Source organism: Ictidomys tridecemlineatus, chromosome 7 (assembly GCF_052094955.1).
Source record: "Ictidomys tridecemlineatus isolate mIctTri1 chromosome 7, mIctTri1.hap1, whole genome shotgun sequence".
Taxonomy (NCBI): domain Eukaryota; kingdom Metazoa; phylum Chordata; class Mammalia; order Rodentia; family Sciuridae; genus Ictidomys; species Ictidomys tridecemlineatus.
In genome coordinates, this window is record NC_135483.1 from 60168481 (window position 1) to 60191752 (window position 23272).

At 40.9% G+C, this 23272-nt stretch overlaps 1 pseudogene; it reads left to right on the forward strand.

Moving 5' to 3' along the window:
* Positions 1–21031: 21031 nt before the first annotated feature.
* LOC110597901 (tripartite motif-containing protein 43-like) lies at positions 21032–23047 on the forward strand (annotated as a pseudogene).
* The last annotated feature ends 225 nt before the right edge of the window (positions 23048–23272 follow it).

Below are 23272 nucleotides of genomic sequence, written 5' to 3' on the forward strand. Positions count from 1 at the left end.
TGGTGATGGAGGGTGGTTTGATAAAGAACCTTATTTTGTTGTTTATTCCAAATGCTCCGAATCCTGACTGAATCTCCTTATTTTGTTTGCTTGCTTGTTTGGCTTCCAGGGAGAATCACACACTCCTCTGTGATCTAGCTGCTTGCAGAGTTGACTTCAGAGAGACTCAGGATGACTCTGATCCAGGCTGGGAAAGCGGTCGGTCACAGCCTCTGGGGTCTTTACCCAGAAACCCTGACTCTGAAGGACAAAAGGGTGGGTATTTGGATGTGAGATCTTTGGCTTTTCACTTATTTCTAAAGAATCTCAATGATTGTAGGAAATATCCACTGGTTTTCTAAAGCAAACTAATATAACAGGAGAATTTTTGATATTGAGCATTTCCAATTAAAACAAAGACTCATTATGGTGAAAAAAAAAATTGGGTGCCGTCTCATTTACTCATGTGTGAATGCAAAATAAGAGGCTTCAGTGTGGTGCTTTCTAATTGCAGCCAGGTCTGCACTGTTCATAAAAGCTCCCTGTCACCTCCCTCTGTATTGCTCTCTTGTGATCACCCAGAGTTGTCAAGTTGAAAATGGCAAATGACCCTTCAGCCATCGCTGAGAAACATTATCTACTCAATTAATGGCCCATAAAATGATTTAAGTAAAAGACAAGATGGCAATGTCTTCTTCCAAAGAGAAAGATGATACTGTCTAATTTACCAAACTTCAAGCTTTTAAAAGGTTTTAGGAAATGTAAAATATCACTTGCATAGGATTAGAGAAGCCACAAGAGGAAACCAGAAGCTAAAAGGCAAAAGAGAGGTACATTTTGAAGAGGAGAAACCTGACCAGTCCTTTTTGTGTATGTGAATGCACCCACCTTGGTGCCTTTCTGCAGACAGGATTTCTCATTTAATTTATTCTGTTTTTAATTTTTTCTTCAGTACAGGGAATTGTATCCAGGGTCTCATGCATACTAGGAAAGCACTCCACCTATGAGCTACAACCTCAGCCCTTAGATCGCTCATTTAATTAGAACAAAGTTGATATGGAATAAGGGAAACACTTATTCTTTGTACTTAAGAATTAAAGGTAGAAAAAGAATAACTGTGGCCTCACATGGAATATATGCAGATTTTTTGGACTCTATCACATATCCTCCCAGTGAGTCAAGTTGTCTAATAATGAAAGTAACCTGGCCCAGTCAGTGTGCCCAGATGGCAGTGAGCTGGAGAGGGCACAGTTATTCTGAACTATTATTTCTACCTTGAAAGAAATTTTCACAATCCCAGTGTTTCTTTCTTTTCTTTTCTATTCTATTCTATTCTATTCTATTCTATTCTATTCTATTCTATTCTCTCTCTCTCTCTCTCTCTCTCTCTCTCTCTCTCTCTCTCTCTTTGTACCAGGGACTGAACCCAAGGGTGCTTAACCACTGAGCCACATGCCCAGCCTTTTTGATATTTATTTATTTATTTAGTGGTGCTGGGGATTGAACCCAGTGCCTTGAGAGATATAGCACTCTACCAACTGAGCTATATCCCCAGCTCCTATTTATTTGTATTTTGAGACAGAGTCTTGCTAACTTGCTTAGGGCCCTGCTAAATTGCTGAGGGTGGTTTTCAACTCGTGATCCTCCTGCCTCAGCCTCCCAAGCTGCTGGGATTATAGGGGTGCGCCACCGCACCTGTCTCTCCTAAGGGACTTTTAACTTTATCAACACCTGAAAAGATTCCAGACTTTATAGTGACATCAAAAAGGTTCATTGACAATAGCTGATCTACACCGTGGAGCACGACCTCTGTTACCTGAAGTGTGGCTTTGTCATTAAGCTCCAGTTCCTCATAGGGTGACAGGTGGCAAAGCTGGGCCTGTGACATGGACATCTCCAGGCCCAGAATCCTGAGACTGCGCTGGTTCTTTTATGGCTCATTCTTGGCAACTCCCTGATGATCTGCGACAGGCGTAAACCTCAGAAAGCACTCAGCTTCTTGCTGTGGGTGAGTTCAGAAGAGTTGAGGATTTTGGCGTTGGGTAGGCTCCTGCCTCTCCCTGGGGGAGCGGTCTCCTCACTGGGCTGCCTTCTGTTCTCTCCCCTGTGCTTATCCAGGGTCCCCAGGTGCCATGGGGCAGGGGTGGGATGCAATGTGGGATGCAATGTGGGATGCAAAGTTTTCTAACACCAGCAGAGCAGCTTCTGGTTGGAATTGCATGTGAAAAATCCTCCTCCTCAAAGAAAGAGCTGTGTATGGACCATGGTTTCTATTCAGTCTTCCTTACATCCATTCATCCATCCATTCATCCCCTCATTCAGTCTCAGTCTTGTTTTCTCATAGTAGCCAAAGCCATCAAAACACAAATTTGATCATGTCATTTCCCGCTCAAAAATCTCCCCAATATCCCATTTCCCCAAGAACAGATCCCAAGGCTTTACCTTGGCCTGCTTATGATTCCATGGGCATTTATTGCCTGCCCTGTGCTGTGTGCAGGTTCAGCATTAGTGGTTTGGGATGGATCAGTGAGAGAAACACGAGAGACCCCAGAACATCCTAGCAAGGGGCTAGAATGGGATTACAGGCTGTGCCACTCTACCACTGAGCCACCACCCCAGCAAAAGCAAATATTTCAAGTAAATTATAGTTTGTTAGAAGATGACGAGCACTATGAAAAAAAGAAAAAGTAGCATACACTGTTGGTGTAGGGTAGCAACTTGTCGCTACTTCTCTTCAGACCAACGGGTCTCCATACACTGATACCATCCACTCTGCCCCAGGGCCTTTGCCCTTCTTGCCCCTCTGCATGGATTGAGTGCCCGTTACATATATCCAGTTTTCTTATCACAGTTCTCTGCAAATGCCATCCACCTCCTCTGAGATTTTCTTGCCCACTTAATTTAAAATCCTATTCCTGGCACCCTCAATCTCCTCAATGTTTGTTTTCCTAATATGTTCCCCTTTGGATTGTGCTTATTTTGGCTTACTTATTTACCGTTTTTCTCTGAATTAGAACATAAGCAATAAGAGGGTGGGGGTTTTGTGTGATATTTTTATTGCTATTACCAACACTTAGTATTTATTCTGTCCCAGGTATTGAGCTGCTGCTACTGAGAGTGGACCTGGAAATTGATAAATTGATGTGACTAATACTAGTCTTTTTTTTAATATTTTTTTTTGGTTGTCGATGGGCCTTTATTATTTATTTATATGAGGTGCTGAGAATTGAACCCAGTGCCTCACACATGCTAGGCCAGCACTCTACCACTGAGCCACAACCTCAGCCACTAATATAATATTTTTTTTATCCAGAAGCTTCTTCATTTATTTATTTTCCTTTTTGGTAGTATTGGGGATTAAACACAGGGCTTTGCACGTGCTAGGCAAACATTTTACCACTGAGTTACATCCCCAGGCCCTTTCTGTTCTATTTTGAAAAATCTCACTAAGTTGCCCAGGCTGGCCTTGAATTTGAGATTCTCCTGCCTCAGCCTTCCGAGTTGCTAGGATTACAGGTGTGCACCACTGCTTTCAGTACTCATTTATTAAGTATTCTCTCTGGGGACTGCTCCAGTGTGTTCTTTGTCTGAGGCTCACCCTTCTGGGGCGGCATGTGGGTATTTATAATATAAATCAAGGTCCCTGATGATGCTGATACCAACTTGGTCTATTTTAACCATATCTTAAAAAGCTTCTCCATGCTCAGACGGCCAAAACATAGGGACACTTGCTCTGCTCTGACTTCCTGATAATCTCTTTATGTTCCTCAAATCTCTTCTTTCTCTCTGCTCTGTTACTGTCCAAATTTTGTAGAGGAGGGTGCTGAGGCTCAAGCTCCACGTCAAGGCTGTGCCAAGACAGAGAAGCCGTCCACCTCATCAGGACTCACTATGTTGTCCTGCTACGGTTCCAGAACAGTAGCTATAAGACAGGCTTCCATATGCCCAAAGCCCAAGTCCCTTTCCTGCCTCTACTGAGATATTTGGTTTCCAGGTTAAAGAACCATGTAGGAAAATTATTTTTTCTATTATTTTTCTATTATTCCCCATTTTCTATTATTTCTATTATGTCCCAAATCCCTGTCGGTTCTCTCCTGCTGATAAGCTTAGGAGAACAGTATGGAAAACTCAGTGTCTTATGTTTTTTTTTTTTTTTTTTGTACCAGAGATTGAACTCAGAGGCACTTGACCACAGAGCCACACCCCCAGCCCTATTTGGTATTTTATTTAGAAACAGGGTCCCACTGAGTTGCTTAGTGCCTTGCTGTTGCTGAGGCTGGCTTTGAACTCGTGATCCTCCTGCCTCAGCCTCCTGAGCCGCTGGGATTCTCGGCATGCGTCACTGTGCTTGGATCTTCCTCCAATCTTAAGGCCCAGAGAAGAGCCAGCTGGAATCTACTTGCTCCAGCCTTGCTCTCTCTAACCGGAGCCCTACAGTGGTCACATTGGCCAATTGGAATGAGAGCACCACACAAACCAGATGCGCTACAGACCCCTTCCCTATAGTTGCTATGTTGGGTGGCACAGCCATTTGAGCTCCACCCTTTTTTTTTTTTTTTTTTTTTAGTACTGAGGATTGAACCCCAGGTACTTTACTACTGAGCTACATTTCCAGCCCTTTTTAAAATTTTGAGACAGCATCTCACTAAGTTGCTGAGGCTGGCCTTGAACTTGCAATCCTCCTAACTCAGCTTTCATGTGCCACTGTGCCGCCTATTTGAGCTTTTTTTTTTATTCAAGACAAGCACTTTACCCACTGAGCTATATCCCCATCCCTGATCTTTTTTTTTTTGATTCCCCAGAAAGTTCTACCCTCTAGTAAGGTCATGAAATTATGTATAGGTTACACAGGATTTTGTCCTTCATCAGAGCTCCTTGTAAGGAAGGGAGGACCGAAGGAATGGAGGCCTTGACTTCTCCTAAAGGTTAGAAAGTTTGACTCAATGCAAAGCAACATGCACTTGGACTCAGTTTTCATTTCAACACAGGGGTGATGATTTTCCGAAGTGACATATAATCATTAACCTCCTAGTTGGATTGGAAAATGGATCTCTTTGAAGCTTCTATGCTCAAAGCACTTCATCACACTGTTGTCTTTGGGTAATTTCAATTAGAGTATAGACTAACAGTATCACATCCCCAATAATATGGTCACTAGAGGAAGGACGGAGAGAGGTGAGGGAACCATCTGAGTCCCATTCTTCTTCCTATGTGTGCATCTGTGAAAGCCGGGCTGGCCCGAGACTCCTTGTCTACTTATGTATTCTGACCTTTTGTGATAGAATAGGGTTCAGCTAAGTAGGTAAAAATCCACCTTCTTAGCCTCTAGGATGACATTGGACGGAACAGTGCTCCTTCGTTCCTCTTGCTAGTGAGCTGAAACAATTTCCCCAAAGATCTAGATTATTCCTAAGAATAATATATTGAATAAATCATGATATTGAAATTTGAGCCTCAAATTTGTTAATTTTGTGGGAACCACAAAATAAGATATTGTGATTCTTTGCCTCTGGTAAGTGTGTGTTGCGTGTCATGCAAAAGTTCAAAAACAAAACATACCATTTCTGTGCTCTCTGGGAAACCTGCAGGGGAAAAGTAAAGCTTATACTGATGGATGTTGTACAATAGGATTCAGGTCTTCTGCCCTGGCCATAATGGACCCCCGCCCCCCCCCATCTTTCCTCCTCTTCTTCCTTCTCCTTTTTCTTTTTCAGATTTATTTAGGTATATATATACAGGGTGTATAACTTGATGTTTTCTTTTCTTTTGGTGCTGGGGATCCTACCCAGAGCCTTACACACACTTTGCACACGATCCTACCACTGAGTTATACCCTAGCCCAACTCGATGTTTTAATATATATGTACATTGGAAAATAATCACCACAGTCAAATTAATTAACACATTCATCATATAGTTACCATTTCCTTTTTCTTTTCTTTTTTTTTTTAGAAGTTTAAGTTCTGATCTTAATTCTGCTTTTTTTTTAAAGAGAGAGTGAGAGAGGAGAGAGAGAGAGAGAGAGAGAAAAAATTTTTAATATTTATTTTTTAGTTCTCGGCGGACTCAACATCTTTGTTGGTATGTGGCGCTGAGGATCGAACCCGGGCTGCACGCATGCCAGGCGAGCGCGCTACCGCTTGAGCCACATCCTCAGCCCCTCCTTTTTCTTTTCTCATGTCGAGAACACTGAAAGTCTACCTTCTTGGTTTTAATCCCCCCTGTTCCCCCAGTATTGGGAATTGATCCCAGGATGCTCTACATCTGAGCCATATCCCTTTTAAATTTTTATTTATTTATTGTGCTACTGGGGATCAAACCCATGGGCATTTTACCACTAAGATGTACCCACCTCCCTTTGATATTACTGAGACAAATCTCCAGCCCTTTTTATGCTTTATTTAGAGACAGGGTCTTGCTGAGTTAATTAGGGCCTCACTAAGTTGCCAAGACTGGCTTTGAACTCATGATCCTCCTGCCTCAATCTCTGTGCTGCTGGGATTATAGGTGTGCACCACCACACGGGTCCCTTTGTTTTTATTTTGAGACAGGATCTTGCTAAGTTTCCAAGGCTGGACTCAAATTTAGGATGCTCCTGACTAAACCTCCCAAATTGCTGATATTACAGGATTATGCCACCACACCTGGAAAGATCTACCTTTTTTTTTTTTTAAATTTTAATATTTTTTTATTTTTAGTTTTCGGCAGACACAACATCTTTATTTGTATGTGGTGCTGAGGCTTGAACCCGGGCCCCACGCATGCCAGGCGACTGCGCTACTGCTTGAGCCACATCCCCAGCCCAAGATCTACCTTTTAAAGAAATTTCAAGTATAAAATCCAGTGTTGCTTAATCGTTTTTTTCAACAATGAGAATGAAACAGGAAAATGGAAGTTGATGGTCGTGGAGTCTACTGATGATGAGTTGCAGATCAGACTAGTTTAGGAGAAGGGACAGATTTCATGCTGCTGAAGTTAGCTGAGGCTCTTGAAGCACTGAGCATTTTCTGGATCATATTGATGGTTCTTGCTTTGTAGCTCATAGATTCTCGATAAAAGTTTATAATTGAAATGGACATAAAGCTGTTCCATGTAAAAGAAAAGCTGCTAATTTAATATGAAATGAACTTACTTTTAAGCTAAGGAGAAAACATAAAATGCCATTCAAATAATAAATAATATAATAATTAAAAGAGATACTTTCTAGTAATCATTAGGGAGCAACAATAAAAGAGCTGGGCACAGTGTCCCATGATTGTAATCCCAGCTACTCAGGAGGCTCTAGCAGAAGGATTGCAAGTTCAAAGCCAGTCTGAGAATTTAGTGAGACCTTTTCTCAAAATGAAATAAAGAAGGGCTGGGTATGTAGTGGAAGGGCATTTGTGTGAGGCTCGGGAGTCCAGTCCCAGTACTGCCAAAAAAGACCAGAAAAAGAAAGAAAAAAAGAAAAGTGAGATTGAAGAGGAAAAAATTTAGATGCATCATAGATATTCTGTTAAGCACTGTGTTATGCAGTTGATGAAACTGGATTGGGCAAAACTTTTAACACCAGCAAATTCATTAAAGGATAAATGTAAAGACCCTTGATTTGTAGATAAAAATCAGCTCAGAAGTATCAAGCAGGAAAGGTTGACCACATAAAGTTCAAATAGGTCTTATTTGGGTCAATTGTCAGTGGCTAATTGGAAACTGTGTTAAGAAGGAATCTGAGGATACATCTGGATTCCAGGGAACATTATATCACATTGATTAACATTCCTGGCATAGAAAGATGGCAATACTGTACAATAAATGGCATTTCATAAAATCAACTATGATGTTGATTTAATAGACTGATGTTCTGAATGTGTCAACAGAATAACATTGCCTCCATGTTAGAGGAAGTATAGTGAGTGTCAGGATGGAGGAGGCCACACACAGGAGTTCTATGTTCCCTACTGGGTATTGCATTTTATGGAAGGACATTGCAGCCTCCTTGGAGTACACCAGAAAAGGGTGCCAGGGATGGTGAAGAGATGAAAGATAATGTTAAATAAAGAATGAAGCCTGGCATAGTGTCACATGCTTATAATCTCAGTAACTTGGGAGGCTGAGATAGTAGGATCACAAGTTAGAGGCCAGCTAAAGGACTCACTAGTTAGCTCCACAATAAAAAAAAAAAAAGAAAGGAAAATTCCAGAAATAAAGTTAAAAATTTAAATAACGTTTATCTTATTATTTATTTAGATTTTGGGTACCAGGGATTCAACCCAAGGGCACTCAACCACTGTGCCACATCCCCAGCCCTCTTTTGTATTTTATTTAGAGACGGGGTCCCACTGAGTTGCTTAGTGCCTCGCTTTTGCTGAAGCTGGCTTTGAACTGGTGATCCCCTCCTGAGCCACTGGAATTACAGGCATGTGCCACTGCCCCCCGCTAAATAAATATTTTCCTAATTGTTCTATTTTATTATTGCTGTTGTTATTCTCTTACTGTGCCTTTTATGAATCAAACTGTACCGTAGGCACGTACACATAGGAAGAAACAGAATGTAGAGGGTTCTACCATCTGCAGTTTTGACCATCCACTGGGGATCTTGGAACTAAAAGATCTTAGTCCTCAGGGGACAACCATTATCAGGGACAGTCTGGAATGAATGCAATTCACAGAGCACTTACTGCCTTGAAATAAACTGTAATGGTCATGTTGAAGAAGAATCAGGTTCACGCAGAATGAGTTGAAGTTGTAAGAAAGCAGATTTTCACTTAATGCCAAGGAAGGACTCCTTAAAAATTCAAGCATTTTGAAAATGGAACATGTTCCCATGAATAGTGAGCCCCCTGCTGGTGGAAGTGTTTTGACAGAGTCTAGATGGCTGGACTTGCCAATTTTGTAGGGATAAGCTGGGATGAAAGGATGTCTAAGGGTCCTCTGAGTTTCAGGTTCTCCCACAGTTTTAAGACAAAGGAGATGACAGGAATTGAGAGTAAAAGGGCTGACTCCATGTGAACTTCCGTCCAGGTGTGCCTGCCTCTCACCTGGCAGGTTTACCACAGGTCTCAGTTCTGACCATTCAGGCCCCAGTGAAGATCCTGTTGGGACAGTCTGCTTCCACTAGCCGCAGACTTGCTTATCCCAGTCTCCACCGGTTTTAGTCTCCTTGGGTGTCTCATTCCCCGCCCCCCCCACCAGGCTCCCCTGCCTCTGCTCTGTCCATTAACTTCTCTGATTGCTCTGAGCCCACTGCCCATCACCACTTCACCAGGAGATCAGCAGATCAGGGAAATACAGAGGATGTAAAAATAAGGACTGCTTTCTATTGTAATTAGGTAAATTACTATTTAGCTGAAAAAGAGCACATCCAGGATAATGCTCAATGAATCTTTTTTTTTTTGGTACCAGGGATTGAACTCAGGAGTACATACTAAGCCACATCCCAGCCATTTTTTTATATTTAGAGACAAAAATCTTTCTAAGTTGCTCTCACTAAGTTGCTGTGCTGAGTCTGACTTTGAACTTGTGATCCTCCTGCCTCAGCTTCTGGAGCCTCTGGGATTACACGTGTGTGCCATAGCACCCCTGCTTAATGAATCATTCTGATGTGAAAAGTGATGACCAATGTCTTCAGTCTTGATTTTATCAATCTTTTAATCAAAGACCTGGATAAGTATAAATGAAGTTTACTTGCTAAATTTGTGAACAACATGTAGTTAGTTAGGAGGGGGTTATTAATACATGCCCTTAAGATGCCCTAAATTGGGCTGGGGTTGTGGCTCAGTGGTAGAGCACTTGCCTAACATGTGTGAAGCACTGGGTTTGATCCTCAACACCACATAAAAATAAAATAAAGGTATTGTGTCCACCTACAACTAAAAAAAATATATATATATATATTTAAAAATCCCCCAATTTGTATTGCCTGTCTAGAATGATAAGTCAGAGCCAAAAGAGAAATGTAAAGGTGATTGATATAAATTCATTCAATGAAATCTGACTATTCAGATAAACAAATTTGCATGGGAAAGATTCACAGATTGATGGCTACTTTGAATAATTTGAGGCAGCATGGTCTGATAGAAATAGGAAAATGCCAGGTATGGTGGTGTATACCTGTGATCCCAGTGACTCTAGAGGCAGAGGCAGGACAATCATAAGTTTATAATCCAACCTCAGCAACTTAGCAAGGCCCTAAGCAATTAGCAAGACCCTGTCTCTAAATAAAATATAAAAAAAGGACTGGGGATATGGCTCAGTGATTAAGTGCCCCTGGGTTCAATCCCTGGTACCAAAATAAATAAATAAAAAGAAACAAAGAAAGAAAAGAAATAGAATCATATGAGCTACATGTATAATTTCATTTTTTATGGTAGGTCTGTTATAAAAAGGTAAACAGATTCAATTAATTATAATATTAAATTTTTATTGAACTAAATATATCCAAAATACTATCATTTCAACATGTTGTGAACATAAAAATTGTGATATTTACATTTTTTTACATTGAAATTCAATGTGTAGTTTATATTTATAGCACATCTCAATTCAGAAGCTAAGTTTTGATTGGAAATACTTGATCTGTATTTAGACTTCAGAAAATTTACAGTTGAGGGCTGGTGATGTGGCTCAAGCGGTAGCGCGCTCGCCTGGCATGCGTGCGGACTGGGTTCGATCCTCAGCACCACATACCAACAAAGATGTTGTGTCCGCCAAGAACTAAAAAATAAATATTAAAAAATTCTCTCTCTCTCTCTCCTCTCTCTTAAAAAAAAAAAAGAAAATTTACAGTTGAAAAAGTAGATTCACATATCGAAGTTGTTTCAAACTTAAAAGATTTCCTATAACTTTTGAATGAGTGTTTGCTTTTACCTTTAAATTAATTTAAATTATATACAAATAAAAACTCAGCTCCTCAGTTGCACAGGTCACATAGCAAGTGCCTCTAAGTCCCATGTGGGCAGTTGAAGGGTGTTTTGGGATGCTATAGTCTAAGAGGCTGGAGTTGCCTGAAGCTGTTTAGGATTCTATAGTGTAATGTGGCTGTGAATAATTTGATATAATAATAAAATCGGAGCATTTCATCCAGGCATGGTTGTATAGGCCTATAATCCCAGAAACTCAGGAGGCTGAGGCAGGAGGATCACAAGTTCAAAGCCAGCTTCAGCAATTTAGCAAAGCCCTAAGTAACTTAGCAAGACTTTGTCTCAAAACAAAATATAAAATTGGCTGGGGTTGTGGCTCAGTGGTTAAGTGCCTCTGTGTTCAATCCCCAGTCCTGGGATAAAAAAAAAAAACAAAAAGTACAGTATTTGGAAAAAGGAAATTTACAGTTCTATTCTATACCACTTTAATTAGGCTTAACCTGCAGCATTTATTCACTTCTAGGTAATAGTATAAGGACATGAAGGACAGGGGGCGTGATCACTGTAGCTGTTAACTGGGGAGCTGGCCTGTGGTAGAGGAGTGAGGCCTACCCTAAAGTGTAGGATTAGGACTTGCTTGGGGAAGCTTAGTGTTAGGAACTTCCTAGTGGTCACATGGGCTGTCACGAGAATTAATGAACTCATGATTCCCGGAGGAGAAGAACCCTGGGAGAGAAGCAGTAGGTTTCCAGGAACACCCTTCCTCTTTCCATTTCTCTTTCTTACTTTCCCTTTCTTTTCTTTCTTTCTTTCTTTCTTTCTTTTTTTTTTTTGTGGTCTTGGGAATTGAACCCAGGAGTGCCTTACCACTGAACTACATCCCCAGCCCTTTTTATTTTTTGAGACAGGGTCTCACTAAGTTGCCTGGGCTGGCCTTGAACTTGTGATCCTCCTGCCTCAGCCTCCTGAGACACTAGAATTACAACTGTGTTCCCCCACACTTGGCTAGAATGGTTTTTTGAGCTGGATTGCTCCGTCCATTTCAACTCTGATTTTATAAATTTCGTTCTTTTTCTTAGGGACTATTCAGTATTCTTTTTTGGGGGGGGAAGAAAAATAAAGTTTATGAATTAGAATTGACTCTAGAGATCATCTAGACCACACTCGTTGTTTTCTAGATGGTAAAGTAGGGACCCTCAGAGGTTAGGGACTGTGCAAGGTCACATGGCTTAGCCTGAGAGAGGTGTGTAGAAGCTGGGACTTCTTCAGTGGTGCAGGCTATGTCTTCTCCAGATGAACTTAAGCTGTGCTCAAAGGGAGATATTTTAGATGCGAGCACAGGGAGCAGCCTATGCTTCTTTCTCTCTCACTTAGAATCCTACGTGTTGGCATAACGTGTTACACGCCTCTATCACAATGCTGCAGAGGTTCACGCTGAGTGCTTTAATTGAAACCAGCGCGTGTGCGCCACCTACAGGATTAGTGGGAAAGAGACGCAGCATTTCCTATCAGGACTGATTTTTAGCAGCCAACACGTTCAAAGTTCATGTAAGGCCATCTGAAACTTACTATTATTAATATTCAAAAGGAGATAATATCTAGTGGTTGTCCTAAGGAAAAACATGTGACCTAGATTCCTGGGAATGACAGAAGATGACCCTGTGCTCCTGGGAAGGGATGTCAGGAGCCTCTTAACAAAAAGATCCCTCTCTTCTTTCCCAAACACCCATCCTTGATCAAGCCTTCATTTCTTTGGATTCTTTAATATTTATTTTTTAGTTGTAGTTGGACACAATACCTTTATTTTATTTACTTATTTTCACATGGTGCTGAGGATCGAACCCAGGGCCTCACACGTGCTAGGCTAGTGCTCTACTGCGGAGCCACAACCCAGTCCTCCTTTGGCTCTTAAATAATTTCCCCTTTAAAACATTGTCTTTTAGCACAATACAATTCTTAGGAAGTGTTACACCTGAGAGAGACAGGATGGCGCTATGAGAAAGAACAAGGAGGCTTTTGACATCAACCGCCTTAGGTTTGAATCCTGACTCTGATGACATTTCGCGCATGACCACTTCCCTGAGAGACTAATAATGTTTACCTTGTAGTGTGGGCACGAGGATTAAAGATACACAAGGTGCCAGGCATGGTGGCATGTGCCTGTAATCCCAGCAGCTCTGGAGGCCGTGACAGGAGGATCATGAGTTTAAAGCCAGCCTTAGCAAAAGCGAGAAGCTAAGCAATTCAGTGAGACCCTGTCTCTAAATAAAATACAGAATAGGGCTGGAGATGTGGCTCAGTGGTTGAGTGCCCCTGAGTTAAATTCTTGATACCAAAGGGGAAAAAAAAATATATACAAGGTCCCAGCATCCAGTAATGTAGTGATTCTTATCAGTTCTGACTGCAGAGCGCATTTGGTGTCTAGGATAGCAAGACAAATGGAGACTGCCCTAAAGCTCTGGCTGGGTTTGACAGCGACTTGCCAAGTCCCAACCACAATTGCTTCTTCATCACTCAGCTCATGTGGACTTTCTTTTTCTGCTGTAACCTATTTGTGCCTTTGTGTTGGGGCTGCCTCTGACTCACAGAGACTGGATTCAAATATGTTTCATGTCTCTCCAGCACCTGGCATCTTGATAGCCTGTAAAAGACACTTCAAATGAACTTATTCATAGTACAGAGAGATGCCATTGATGGGATGTATTGGAGTCAATTGTTAATAAAGTAGATTTTTTTTCCTTTCTTTTTAGTACTGGGGATTGAACCCAGGGATGCCTTACCACTGAGCTATGTCTTCAGCCCTTTTAAAAAATATTTTGGAGGGGGCTGGGGTTGTAGCTCATCGGTAGAGTGCTCACCTTACACGTTCGAGACCCTGGGTTCAATCCTCAGCACCACCTAAAAATAAATAAGTGAAATAAAGGTATTGTGTCCAACTACAACTAAAAAATAAAAACTTAAAAAAAATTTTGGAATTTTAAATTTTGATACAGGGTCTCACTAAGTTGCCAAGGTGGCTTCAAACTTGAGATCCTCCTGCCCCGGCCTCCCAAGTCACTGGACACCTGGCTATAAAATGGGTCTAAATTGATATTAACATTTTACTTATTTTGGGTCACCATTCTAATGGTGGCTTCTTTGGCTGCTTCATTTCCAGAGATTTCTAGGGGAAATTCAACTTCATCTTTCTCATTCATATAAACACAGCTTTGAATCTCTCTGGGCTACCACTCAGAAAGTAACTCAAGTCCTTTTATACAAATTCTGGAATTAGGAAGTGGATGCTTTTCTGTTCATTCTACCTATCCCAGAGCACCCTCTGCTGGAAATACCTGGAAATAATGATCAACATTTGACTTGGCATTGGTATCTTCCTCGTCTGCGGGAGAAGATGACCTCTGATTCTCAGTGTGGGGGAAGATGAGTATTTCTACTTCCTCTATCTTCTCTCTTATTCCTCCCTTCCATTGTAGGAGGAGCTAGCTGTTCCTGGGAAGGTGGCATTTCTGGTCATGGATGGCTCTGAGCCAGGGAGATGCTGTCCGGTTGCTGAGCTGTGTAGAGGTTTCCACCAGTGGAGCTGTTTGACCTTGTTCACTACCAAGAGACACTGGAGAAAGGCACCTGGAGACTCTACACTTATGTGCATTACCATGGAATTATGAAGAATAGGATTAGAGCTCAGAATCATTAAAGTCCGATTCAATTTAGAAGGAGGCATAACTTTCCCTCCGACTTTGCTAGAGGCCAGCATGAGGAGGAAGGCGTGATCAGACAGAAAATAGCGTGGTGAAGAGCAATGAAGGTCACTCAGTGTTTGCCAGTGAACATCAAAGCTGTGGTAACGTGCAGACCAGGCGTCAAATTCATCAGCAAGGGCTTGGTACCACACCCCAGCTTTGAGGTGGCTGTGGGATAAACTGGAGGCACAACTCACACACCTTCTGAACTGTTGAAACGGGCAAAGATCAAGTTCACAAATGACAAGAGTCTACTGTCCATGGTTTGTATCTAAAAATAATAAACTGGCTGCTTAGGAGAAGGACAGATATTCCTGGTGCTGAAAACACAGATACATTTCTGCTATCTCTGATTATGTCATCGAATTGTGTAGTGACCAGGATTCTCCACAGCATTCTGGCAATAGATATGAGTGTCATATGGTTATTTCCTTTAATATTGCCTCATTCTGGGCTGAAGTCATGCTACCAAAGCGTAATTCACTAGAAATAATTTAAGGGTGAGTCTGTTTGGAATATAAAAAGAATGTGGTCCAAAACACATGCCAAGAAGAAGAATATTCTGGCAAAGTGGCAAGTCACTGGGCATTTGCCTGAGTACATTTTCTTCCACGGTAAACTTTCCAAGCTGGTTGTGGATACTATTTTCAGAAACAGATTATCCCCTGTCCTAGTTGTTAAATGATCATTTTTTATTTCTTAATATTCAGCAAAGATCCACTTCACTTCAATGAACGAATATAGAGTCTTGTCTGTCTCTTTCTCTTTCTTTTTTGAACCAGGGGCATTTTACCACTAAGCTGCATCCCTAGCCCATTTGAGTTTTTATTTTGAAAAAGGGTCTTGCTAAGTTGCTGAGGCTGGCCTCAAACTTGTGATCCTCCGGTTTTAGCTACCCATGTTGCTGGAATTACCAGGCAAGGGCCACCAGATATTGTGTAGCTTTCCTTCTTTATCAGTTTCCATGAGATCAATGATGTATTACACAATGGTGGGTAAAACACATGGAAGATCATGTTGATTTATCTCAGACAAGATCGTACATCCAGGCTCATCTTCACAAAAATAATCAGTGGTAATTCTTTCCTCTTTAAAAGTGGGGGAAGGGGACTGGGAGTGTGCTGAGGGCCATTACCAAGTAGGAATGACGCATCGAAATTTCCTTGCCAAGCGTACCCCATGCTGCTTAGAGGACATTTGATGGGACATTGCATGCATGCTTTAATGAGGTGACCTTGCTCAAGGACCTAGGCAGATCCGGGTTTAGAGCTGATCAGGTTTGAGGAAGTAACCGGCTCCTTGAGTTTAAGGTGTTGCCAGTTTAAGATAATGGGTTTTAGGGAAGTTGGAAGTTGAAGATTATTGCTGGGATTAGGGTGTTCCTGCTGCTTGTTCCCGTTGAGTTCTCATGAGATTAAAATGGGATTTGGAGATAGCCTCGTGGAGTAGGTGGTTTGTGCGGGAGACGGCAGAACGTGTTTGCCCCTGGACCTGTGTGGAGGAGGTGTGAGAGCGGGAATAAAGAATTGCTGTTTGAACCTACAAAGCTGTGAGTGCCTCGTGATTCTGGTGCCAAGCCGAGACATTGGCTTTGGCAGGAGTGTAGCTCAGTGGTGGAGCATTTGCCCAGTCCTGGGTTTCAATCCCCAGCACCACATACATAAGAAGAAATAGGTGATCAATATCTTTTTTTTTTTTTTTTTTTTTTTAAAGAGAGAGTGATAGAGAGGGGGGCACAGAGAGAGAGAGAGAGAATTTTAACATTTATTTATTTTTTCTTAATTCTCGGCGGACACAACATCATTGTTGGTATGCGGTGCTGCTGGGGATCGAACCCGGGCCGCACGCATGCTAGGCGAGCGCGCTACCGCTTGAGCCACATCCCCAGCCCCGGTGATCAATATCTTTACCTTACTTTGTATATTTGGTACTGGAGATTGAACTGGGGTGTGCTTTAACACTGAGCTATATTCCCTGCCCTTGCCCCCCCTCTTAATTTTGAAACAGGTTAAGTTGTTGAGGTTGGCCTTGAACTTGGTATCCTCCTATTTTAGCTTCCTGAGTTGCTGTTTATTTGCTTTAGTGAAGCCTTTTTTCTTTTTTTGGAGGGGGGATACCGGGGATTGAACTCAGGGGCATGCAACCAACTATTGACCCACATCCCCAGCCCTATTTTGTATTTTATTTAGAGACAGGGTCTCACTGAGTTGCTGAGGCTGGCTTTGAACTCGTGATCTTCCTGCCTCAGTCTCCTGAGCCGCTGGGATTACAGGTGTGCACTACTGTGCCTGGCTTTTTTTCTTCTTCTTCTTGAGACTGGGTCTCACTGTGTTGTCTAGGCTGGGCCTCAAATTTCTGGGCTCAAGAGATACTCTTGCCTCAGCCTCCTGAGTAGATGGAGGGCATTGTGCAGAGTGGTGGAAGGCATACTCATCAGAGATTTCTTCCAGGTTAATACAGACCAACTGTTCTCAGTCAGGAGGCTTGAGAAGGTGGGAGGCAGAATCATCCCCAAGAGGGAGGGAGTTGATTCTTGAGTGAGAAGGGACAAAAATGTTAGATATTTCAATAGATACTATGATGATTTATGGCCCTTTAAGGGCCATAGTTCACAAACAGACATAATATACTATAGTCTCATGGCAATTAGGACTAGCATCTTTGAGTGCAGGAAGGTGTGATGTGTGTTGGTGCAGCTCTGATGATGAGGAGGATGAGTGGCATGACATACCTTCTGCTGAGGACCTGCTGCATGCTGGGCACTGTGCTCAGGGGCCATCTATACATTGTGTTATTTATGTTCAAAAGACCAAGTTTGAAATTTGAGATTTGAAGAGGTTGGGCAGGGGAGGTGGCAAGGTTTAATGCTTAAGAATGCAAGCCAGGGCTTAAGATCTAACTCAAATTGTAGCATTTTCTAGCCATTTGAACCCTGTTAAGGCCTCATTTCCTTAAGGATAAATGAGAAATATAAATATTAGCTCTCTAGAGAGTTATTGTAAGAATTTTATGAGAAAATACATATAAAGTGCATAGTGAAGTATCTGAGTGTTAGCTATTGTCATAATAGGAATTATTAAGTATTATAATGTTTAAAACATCATAAGGGCTGGGGATGTGACTCAAGCAGTAGCGCACTCGCCTGGCATACTGTGCGGCCCAGGTTCGACCCTCAGCGCCACATACAAACAAAGAAGTTGTGTCCGCCAAAAACTAAAAAAAAAAAAAAATATTAAAAAAAAAAATTCTCTCTCTCTCTTTAAAAATAAAATAAAAAAATAAAACATGATAAATATAATATAAACATAAATATAACAATAATTGTATTATATTATATTTAAAATATAAATATATATTTGGAATACAAATATAGCAAGTAATTTTGTAATATACAATAATATAATAATAATTGTTATTATTATCAAATTCTGTGCTTTTAATCATTTATTTTATTTTATTTTATTTTATTTTATTTTATGGTGTTGGGGATTGAACCTAGGGGCACTTAACCACTTCCCCTGCCCCTTTTTATTTTTTAATTTTGAGAAAGGGTCTTGCTAAATTGCCCAGGCTGGCCCTTGAACTTGCCATCCTCCTGCCTTGTTGGAGCATGGGCGTGTGTCACCTAGTACCCACCTATATTTGGTTTCAATATATGTGTGTTCTTTGCTTGCTTCCATTTTTTTTTTTTTTTTTTTGCGGTGCTGGGGACAAACCCATGACCTCTCACAGACTAAGCAAGAGCTCCCTTTGGGCGACATTCCCCTCCCTGCTTCTCATACTTGGTTTCTTTCATCACACTTGATAAACATCAGTAAAATGTCTTTAGGGACATATTTTAGAGTATAGCTGAGTATACAACAATATTCAACTTCATAGATACTATTTTATTTCAAATATGAAATATACTTGAAGTATATATTCAATAAAAGACAAATGACCAACTCAAAAATTATTTTCTATGTCTATGACCAAGGATTGATAGAATCAACATTCAAAAAGCTTTTATCAATCACCAAGAAATGACAACTATTTCAGTAGAAAAGCAGGCAAAAGGCATAATGAGGAGCTAGAGGCTTAGTGCACACATGTAATCCCAGTGACTCAGGAGGCTGAGGCAAGAGGATTGCAAATTGGAGGTCAGCCTCAGCAACTTAGTAAGACCTTATCTCAAAAAAAAAAAAAAAGAGCAGGGTGTGGTGACGTAAGCCTGTAATCCCAATGGCCTGAGAGGCTGAGTCAGAAGAATTTTGAGTTCAGAGCCAGTCTCAGCAATGGTGAGGCACTTAGCAACTCAGTGAGACCCTGTCTTTAAATTAAATAAAATATAAAATAAGGTTGGGGATGTGGCTCAGTGGTTGAGGGCCCTTTAATCAATCCCCAGTACCAAAATAAAAGAACAACAACAACAACAAAACTCAAAACTAAAACGAACAAACAAACAAAAAAACCTCATGATGAGGCAGTTCACAACAAAATATTCCAAAAACCAAACCCCAGATGTATGGTAGAGTGCATGCCTTATGTGCTCAGGCCCCATCTTTGATCCTCAGCCTCACAAACAAAAAACCCCAATGGCTAATGAACATGTAAGCAGTGTCTACCTTGTAATATTTTAATAACGAATTATTGTATTTGTTCATAAAATTGGCAATGTTTTAAATAAACTGAATATCTGTTTTAGTGAGAATGTGAAAATGTTAGCACATACACTGTAGTTGGCAGCATAAAATGGTTTAGCTCATTAATGAAAATAATTCCCGTTTCTGGAGGAAAGTTTATATGTATCAAAAACTTAAAAAAAAAATGTAGCTTAATGGTAGAGAACTTGCTTAGCATCCACAAGACCTTGAGTTTGATTCTTAGCACTGAAAGAAGAAAATAAAATTCCATTTTTAGGAATTTATCTTCAGGGAAGGAAGCACTGCTTCATTAGAAGTTTAGACAGAGGTGCCAAAAACATATATTGGAGAAAGAATAGCTGCTTCAACAAATGGTGCTAGGAAAACTGGAAATCCATATGCAACAAAATGAAATTAAGCTTCTATCTCTCTCCATGCATAAAACTCAACTCAAAGTGGATCAAGGACCTAGGAATTAAACCTATGCCTAATAGAAGAGAAAGTAGGCCCAAATCTCTATGATAGTCAGATTAGGCCTTGACTTCCTTAATAAGGCTCCTATAATGCAAGCAGTAAAATCAAGAATCAATAAATGGAATGGATTCAAACTAAAAAGTTTCTTCTCAGCAAAAGAAACAATCCAGGAGGTGAAAAGAGAGCCTATAGAATGGGAGCAAATTTTTACCACAGGCACATGAGATAGAGCACTAATCTCTGGGATACATAAAGAACTCAGAAATCTTAACACCAAAAAAAAAAAAAACCACAAATAATGCAATCAATAAATGGGCCAGGGAACTGAACAGACACTTTTCAGAAGATGACAGACAATCGATCAACAAATTTATGAAAAAAGTTCAACATCTCTAGAAATCAGAGAAATGCAAATCAAAACTACTCTGGGATTTCATCTCACTCCAGTCAGAATGACAGCTATTAAGAACACAAACAACAATAAGGGTTGGTGAGGATGTGGGGGAAAAGGCACACTCATACATTGCTGGTGGGACTGCAAAATAGTGCAGCCAATATGGAAAGCAGTATGGAGATTCCTTGGAAAACTGGGAATGGAACCATCATTTGACCCAGCTATCCCTCTCCTCGGGCTATACCCAAAGGACTTAAAAACAGCATACTACAGGGACACAGCCATATCAATTCACAATAGCTAAACTGTGGAACCAACCTAGATGCCCTTCAGTAGATGAATGGATAAAAAAAAAAGTGGCATCTATACACAATGGAATATTACTCGGCAATAAAATAGAATAAAATCATAGTATTTTCAGGTAAATGGATGGAGTTGGAGAATATAATGAAGGAAGCCAATCCCAAAAAAACAAATGCTGATTTTTTTTTTTTCTGATTTAAGGATGCTGATTCATAATGATGGGCATGGGAGGAATGGAGGAACTTTAGATAGGGCAAAGGAGAGGGAGGGGAAGGAAAAGGAAGCATGGAGGTAGGAAAGACAGTGGAATGAGATGGACATCATTACCCTAAGTACATGTATGAAGACACCAATGGTGTGACTCTACTTTGTGAAAAACCAGAGACATGAAAAAATGTGCTCTTTTTGTGTACTATGAATTGAAATGCATTCTGTTGTCATATATAATAAATTAGAACAAATACAATTAAAAAAGTAATTGTTCAAAGCAATCTGACATCATTTCTAATACATCTTTACTAACCTCATTCTTTGAAAGCCAGGGTTACTGTGTTTGGATTTGACTGGATTCCAGAGACCTCTGAAGTTTACTGCAACCAGTAGGTGAACATCTGAGGGGAATTTAACAGAATTTCTTATTGAGCGACAGTGGAAAATTCCATTAAAAGTACTCAAAGAAAAATGGATTCCAATAAATTTCAGAATAAATTCAAGTGCTCCATTTGCTAGGATTATTTCATCGACCCAGTCACTATAGGCTGTGGACACAGGTTTTGTAGGTCTTGTCTCTGTATCTGCTGGGAGGAAGCCCACTATCCTCCTAGTTGCCTTGTGTGCAAGGAGACATCACATCAAACAATCTTTAAAAACCACTGTTTTTTTAAAAAATATTTTTAAATATTTATTTTTTAGAAGTAGTTGGATACAATACCTTTGTTTTATTTTTATGTGGTGCTACGGTTCGAACCTAGGGCTTCGCACGTGCTAGATGATCGCTCTCCCAGCCACAATCCCAGCCCCCTCCCTTTTTTTAAAAAATACTTTTAAATATTTATTTTTTTAGAAGTAACACTGTTGTTTTAAAGACATGAGTGTTTCTTGACAGATGGACAGAAGCTTCCCAACCTCCCAGCTCTGAAGAACTGATGAGTGGAATACATAAGAGAACAAAGGCCTTCTTCTGTGAGGTTGTCAAGGACCAGCTGTGTCTCTCTGCTCTAGTGCTGAGGAGCATGAGGCTCACCAACACTGTTCCATTGACTGGACTGCAGAGGAATACTGGCAAAACTCCTGAAGCAAATGAGGTCTTTATGGGAAAAGAGCAAGGAAATCAGAGAAATCTAAACTGAGAAACCAGCGTAATTAAAAAACTGGAAGGATTGAGTTTTACAGAAGGAAGAGTTAGTAATAACATGAATTCAAATGTGTGTATTCAGCAAAGAAAGTCCTTGGTGGGAGATGAACGTACATCAAAGGGTGTTCTTGGTGAAAAATGTGTTTCCAGTAAAGTGCTGGGAATGGAAGAGATTTGAGTGGGATTTGTGAAAGACTTGAGTTTCACGGATAAGCTCTGTGGTTATGTCAATCTACAGAGGAGGATAATCTGTGCTGGGTATTGGAGGGTGTGTCAATCGCTCTATGAGGAAGGGCATCATCATGTAGAGCAATTGGAAAAGCAAAGCAAAGAGATTTAAAAAAAAACTCAAGAAAGCAAAGACAAGATGTCTCTAAAGGGGAGACTTCTACAAGGGATATACGAGGAACTAAAGGAGTGTGCCACGAATCAGACATGGAGTTGCTCCAGCATTTTGAAAACTTGTTGAAAAGAAGTGAGTCTGTACAGATAGATCCACGTGTCCCAGCTCTTGAACCCAGAGCTCAGCTCCTAGACAGTCATGGACTGATGAACATGCTCAACCAAGTCCAAATGACTGTCTTCTGGGATAATGAAATAATTACTTGTCACCTCCCCCTGTTTAAAGACCTGAGACGTTTACTCATCAGTCCCGATCATCTTGTTGTCACCTATAATCCAACAAGATCTATGTCTTTTCTTTTCTTTTTTTGGTTGGTGGGTGGGTACTGCGGATTGAACTCAGGGGCACTCAACCACTGAGCCACATCCCCAGCCCTATTTTGTATTTTACTTAGAGACAGGATCTCACCGAGTTGCTTAGTGCCTTACTGTTGCTAAGGGTGGCTTTGAACTTGTGATACTCCTGCCTCAGCCTCCAGAGCCCCTGGGATTAGAGGTGTGTACCACTGTGCCCAGCCTCTAGTGTTTTCTTACATGGGGAGACCAGACATTCACTTTTGGCCTTTATTACTGGGAGATAGACGTGGGGGACTGTTGGAACTAAGTCATTGGAGTTTGTAACGATTCTTGGACCATAGGAATGACATGCTTGTTCAATTGGAGTTTTTCTATTTTTCTGTGTCAAAGAGGACAATGGGTGCCATCTCTTTACCTCTTCCCCACTAGTACCTTAGTACACAGAAAGGCCTCTAGGTCATGCAGGGGTGTTACTGGATTATGAGTTTGGCTCAGTGAATTTCGTTAATGTGGCCAATGGTTCCCCCCATTTGTGGTCTCTGCCCATGTTCCTCCTCTGTGCCTCTCAGACCTTTCCTCTGCTTTGGATCCACATGATCGGGACCAGTCAGAAACCTGACCACGTGTATCAGGAATGCCATTAAGCTGAGAAGGTCAGCTTAATATCTACTTGATTGGCTTTAATTTCATCTATTTCTATGCAACATATCATTGGTACTGTTTTTTTCCATATTTTTATTAATGTATTATAATTATACATAATGGTGGGATTCTTTGCTACATACTCGTTCATGCACACAACACAACAATATAATTCAGCCTAAATCATTGGCCAGCACCTGCTCTTTTCCTCTCCTCCTTCCACTGGT